The sequence below is a fragment of the Phocoena sinus genome, chromosome 4 (assembly GCF_008692025.1).
Source record: "Phocoena sinus isolate mPhoSin1 chromosome 4, mPhoSin1.pri, whole genome shotgun sequence".
NCBI lineage: Eukaryota > Metazoa > Chordata > Mammalia > Artiodactyla > Phocoenidae > Phocoena > Phocoena sinus.
In genome coordinates, this window is record NC_045766.1 from 40634762 (window position 1) to 40640761 (window position 6000).

A 6000-nucleotide genomic window follows, 5' to 3' on the forward strand; every position below is an offset into this window, starting at 1 on the left:
CTGAGGTCGCTGTTCTAATGCAACATGACTGTGCATCTTACTGGTAACCAGTGGCTACGTTCCATTCCTTGCCTTGGACTGAAGGCATTGGGCTCTAGAATCTTGTCTATGTGGTAAGAGTATTACAGAGCGTTTTATAGAGTGATGGAGCATATGTGATCTGGATAATTTAAAACAGGTCTTATGGGCTTCCCTGGTGGCGCAGTGGTTGAGAGTCCGCCTGCCGATGCAGGGGACACGGGTTCGCGCCCCGGTCCGGGAGGATCCCACATGCCACGGAGTGGCTGGGCCCGTGAGCCATGGCCGCTGAGCGTGCGCGTCTGGAGCCTGTGCTCCACAACGGGAGAGGCCACAACAGTGAGAGGCCCGTGTACCGCAAAAAAAAAAAAACAAAAAAAAAAACAGGTCTTATTTCATACAGCTGTGATGATTTCAGTCCATGAACATTTTGTGCAAACAGGATTGCATGAGTGATGGCATCATCAACACTATTTGAGGTGATCCTAGGAAGTTGATTACACGATTGAATTGGATCACTAGGATATCTGGCAATACATGAGGGATTCACAAAGGGAGTGATCGCTTTTTCCTTTGCCAGGTATATTTGATTTTCCTGACATTCCCCCCCCCCGCCCCCCAGTTGTTGCCAGATCTAACTCTCTTGCAACTGGGAACACAAAAACTAGAAAGGGCAACATTTCATTATACACTTGTAAGTATAGGAATTCATACTCTGGATAAGGTTTTATTTTCCACTGACCTCAGAAAATTGTTTCCTCCTTTTGACCCATTATTAGACTGATCTTCTCTTCATTTTCCCCCCAAATTGCCTTAGCTCATCACACCAGCATTCCTGACCCAGCTCTGCAGAAATGACATGACCATTAGATACTGTGCTGGGTCCTATCTGACTGACTCTGGATTAAATCCTTCACATCTAGACTTCTAAGCTAATTAGTTGAACACTGCAGGAGTAATGAGATCCAGTGTTCCCCAAAGTGTGCTCCACAGGACACAAGTTCCAAAGATACTCTTCCAAACGTGGGGCTCCAGGGTCAAATGAGTTTGGGAAACATACTATCGTAGAAAGTTAGTACATATAAGCACATCAAAGGTTCTAATTTAAATATCCTCCAGGGGAAATAAATAAACACCACAAATGTAATTCCAGTGTTTTCCAGATTAATCTGACCACGCAAACTTTTTTGGGTAACACTCCAAGGAGCTCATGTTCCATAGCACCCACTTTGGGAAATTCTGCTATATGGAAATGTTGCTGTTTTCTCATTCACTGTGACTCTTAGCAGTTGCTGTATAGTTTGTAGTTTAGCAGCAGTAATTCACGGAAGAGACTGATTTGTTAGTGAAAGCAGTATTAAGAAATAGTATGATTTAATCTAATTTTATCGATAGCAGAAGCCCAGCAATCCTGCTTGAAACTCTAAACATGGGCTCGCTTCTTTTTATGTGAACGGTAAGCAAGAGCCTTACCATAGCTAGGGATTTCTCAAATTTGTTCCAAGAGCTTTCAGTTGCTTTTTTGAAGTTATCTTTGCTTTCCAGATGGAATCAAAATATGTTTACATTTTATCACTGTGTGAGAGTAAAAAAAATATATTTAAAATAATAGAAAAGGGGGAATGGCATATTTGGTATTAATTCATTTTTTAAATTCTAACTAGATTTTTTTAAATTATGTATCCATTGTATAATAATGGAAATGTAAACTATTTACACTTACTCTTTCCTTATTCTTTCTGAAATCCCTGTCCCATGTTGTCCTACCTTTCACATTTTATATATATATAATTAAGTTTGGCAAGTTATTTGGAGAGAGAATCCCCAAATCACAGAGGAAGCAAATCTAGTCAAAAATATGGTACAAAGTAAATTTAGGATAAAGTCACTATCTTAAAATTATATCCAATATTTAGGAATACACCCTCCCTCTGGTTGTTATCCAGAATAGTATAAAACAGAAAGTAAAGTCACTTAGACTAGGTGGCAGATTGCAAAGGGCAAGTGATAGTTGACACTATAAGGCTTCCGTTAGATATGTGATTCTAAACTTGTTTTCTAGTATGTAAATTTATTTGCTAACCTTAATAATGTTGATGCTTTTGTCCATTACTTTTTATCTTTAGTACTGTTAAGCTGCAAACTGTTAGACCAAGGGTTGATCATGATCATGTTTATGTGTTTACTAGTAACCACACCATCATCTGTACAATCATTTCAGTAAATACAAGTTAAGGACTTAGAAGAAAACATGTAGCAACTGTTCATTTTAGCAGATCGTTATAAGCATTTGCACAATTCAAAACTCCACCAAAAAGCAAGCAAGTAGCAAAAGTGTAGATTACATTTAGAGATGTGGTTCCATTTACTCTAGAAATCCTATAATCTGGTATTATAATCCCCTCTGACATTTGCCAAATCCAAATTAATCTCAGAACCTCCAAGGACCAGAGTCCCTAGCTTTCAGCACAAGCAGATTACTGTGAGGGCTCCAATGGCAGATTGTGGTTGGGGGGAGGGGGGGAGGGTTGGGGGCAGGGCAGTCTGCCTGGGTCTCTGCCTCCATAGGAAAGGGCCCATGTTTCAGCCACACTCTCCCATCACCTTTTTTTTTTTTTTTTTTTTTTTTGCGGTACGCAGGCCTCTCTCTCACTGTTGTGGCCTCTCCCGTTGCGGAGCACAGGTTCCGGACGCGCAGGCTCAGCGGCCATGGCTCACGGGCCCAGCCGCTCCGCGGCATGTGGGATCTTCCCGGACCGGGGCATGAACCCGCGTCCCCTGCATCGGCAGGCGGACTCCCAACCACTGCGCCACCAGGGAAGCCCCTCTCCCGTCACCTTTTGTCATGTAGAAATTTAGAGGTTAAGTGTGATGTCATGCAGTATCTCAACATATCCCTGTATTAATTAGACAATGCATAATTTTAAAATGTGTTCGTGCAGAAACAAAGGTAGAAGTAATAGTCAAGGAATTGGGGAATGCGGGGGGTGGAGAAAACCTTTAGGATACTCAGACATTAAAAACATAAAAAGTAGGTTATCAAAAATTTAGATTATTAGACTTTTACCTACATAGGTTGTATTTAATAGCAGTTGCTGACACCTGCACATACATCTGTAGAAGGCAGTTTTCCCCACTTTTCACCTATTGAGATGCAAGCCTTCCCATTTAGAGTATTGGCTAATGCTTTGCTTACATGTTAACTAATACAATTCTAAAGCTCCTTTTCTTAGGACTGATGGCACAGGTAGAATAACATTTAAGCAAAATAATTTGGAACATTTTTTAATTTTAAAAAAGGCAAAATTAGAGCTTCCCTAATTTTGGTGGCGCAGTGGTTGAGAGTCCGCCTGCTGATGCAGGGGACGCGGGTTCGTGCCCTGGTCCGGGAAGATCCCGCATGCCACCGAGCGGTTAGGCCCGTGAGCCATGGCCGCTGAGCCTGCGTGTCCGGAGCCTGTGCTCCTCAACGGGAGAGGCCACAACAGTGAGAAGCCCGCGTACCGCAAAAAAAAAAAAAAAGCAAAATTAATTTCCAGTAAGATCAAAGTCAGAATGTAAAGAAAAGCATTCTCAAGAAAATATACAAGACAGGGACTTACTTCCCTTGTGGTCCAGTGGCTAAGACTCCACGCTCCCAATGCAGGGGGCCCGGGTTGGATCCCTGGTCAGGGAACTAGATCCCATTTGCCGCAACTAAGAGTTTGCATGCCGCAACGAAAGATCCCGCACATGGCAACGAAGATCCCATGTGCCACAACCAAGACCCAGTGCAAATAAATAATTAAAAATAAATTAATTTAAAAAATAAAGTATATAAGACAAAAATCAAAGGAGTATAATATAAAATATTTTAAATTAAGAAAACATTACATCGTGAATCATGCTTTCTGATATTTGTGCTCTTTCTGAAGTTGAGATAACACTGAAGTAAGAATGAATTCTGAGTTATTTGTAAAGTTAGTAAAATTACAGTCCCTATTTCATTCTTTCCCTGTGAAAATAGATACATGTGGTCTTATCTACTGTTCTCCTAAACCACTTTTACTGTCCTAGGTATTGTTTACTTTCCAAATGCTAGACATCGTTTCACCCTGAATCCTTAGAATTTGTGCATTTTCAAGGAGGGAATACTCCTTTTTAGTAAAAGGGACTAAATGATAGACCTTCTATTTTAGAATGCTCCAATAAAACTAAAGTCAGATAAACACAGTCACAGCTACATCTGGGGGCGAATTTTAAAACTGGTAGTTTTCCAAATGCCAACATGAATACCAGTGAGTATTCAATTTAAAACAGATGATTTCACAAAGACAAAGCACAGGGTTATTTAATGTTCCTGCTTCCTAGAGAGTTTTCCATATAATGAAAAGGGTCATGTTGGCTCATATAATTTTTTTTAGTCCTGTAGAAATGATGTATTAGACATCTCTAACTGAAGAGACTGATGTCTCGTGCACATTTTATGTCCCCATCTGTCTCAGTATATGCAGAGACAAACAGTGATGCTTAGTGTAATAATGAAAAGATACAAATCCTGCTACATGGGAAGAAACTATAACCATGGGATATTAAGCAAGAATACTCCCCCTATTTAGGCTCCAAGACTACAACCAGTCTATGTATTTTTCATCTTGATTTCCCTTTATCTCAGGCATATATTCAGAAAAATGGAGTAATAAATACAGAATTGGAGAAGAACCAATAACTTTTGCTCCTATTTTAGAAAGCAGTGTTTGCCTTTTTAAAATTTTGTCAGAAATACATGTTCACATTGAAACATTGACATCTACAGCCTTGTTTTTGGTTTACTCTGTCAGTTACTAAAGCCAGTGGTTTTGATTTATAGCACTCACATAATTTCAGTTCAGATTATAAAGGGTTGAAATCTATTTTGCAATGCCTCCTTGGTCAGCCGGGAAAAAGAAAACAAGAGCAAAAAACGACGACATTTTAGAGTTCAGAAGAATGATGATTCTAACAAGCCTGAAAAATAGTAATGAAACATTTCACTCCAGAACACCCCAGTGTGAACTATGTTCACATACATCATTCCTATATACCAAATATACAAGTTAAAAAAAAAAAGCATCACTGGATTCATAAAACATTGATCTATATTATGAACAGATTTAACTGAGAAAGCCACTATTTTTACTATAAGTAAATCTGCTTGTATATTCTTTCCATTATTATTATTGTTATTATTACTTTTTTGAGCACCGACCATATGCCAAGTGCAGGTCACCTAAGGGAGTGTATCTAGAGGTGAGCACTCAGGCACCATCCCTGCCTTGGCACTTACAGCCCAGTGGAGGCTTCACAGATATCGTAATGCTCAGTATTGCCTGAATGCGATAAAAATGGGCATCTTTCATGATTTTCTCCAATGGGTTTAGATGTATAAAGACAGGACAGAATTAGAGTTATTCTTTCCTACACTTAAAAGACAGTGAATGGTAACAGATTTGGAATATCTTGCCCACACCCAAGCAAACTGCATCAGATAATTATTCCACGTTAGGTCGTCTAGTTTCCCAAGGATGGAGTGGGGAGGTGAGACAGGGAGCCTCTGGGTACCAGGGCAGGGGTAGGGCTGTCCCAATGAGGAGCCACCACTGGAACAGCAGCCATGCAAGGGCTCAGCAGTGGTATGATTCAAGCCAGGGTATCTCTCTCTACAAGGTCCTCTGGAGGAAGGAGAGAATTACAGCAAAGGCAAACAGGGAACACTGAGAACATCTCTCCATGGCTTGTTTTTATTTTTGTTCCCAAGAGGCTATGTACCAACTTCATGTCTCAAATGAGAACCCAGAGCTGAGAGTTTTTATCATCAGTGTTCCTTGATTATGTAAATTAGCAAATTTATTATATAGAAAATTAACATATTTCAGGAATACAATTATTTCTTGATCTTAATTGTGAAGACTAAATGCCAGATTTTTTTAAAAGCATAAATTTGGCATCCATGGTTACTTTAGA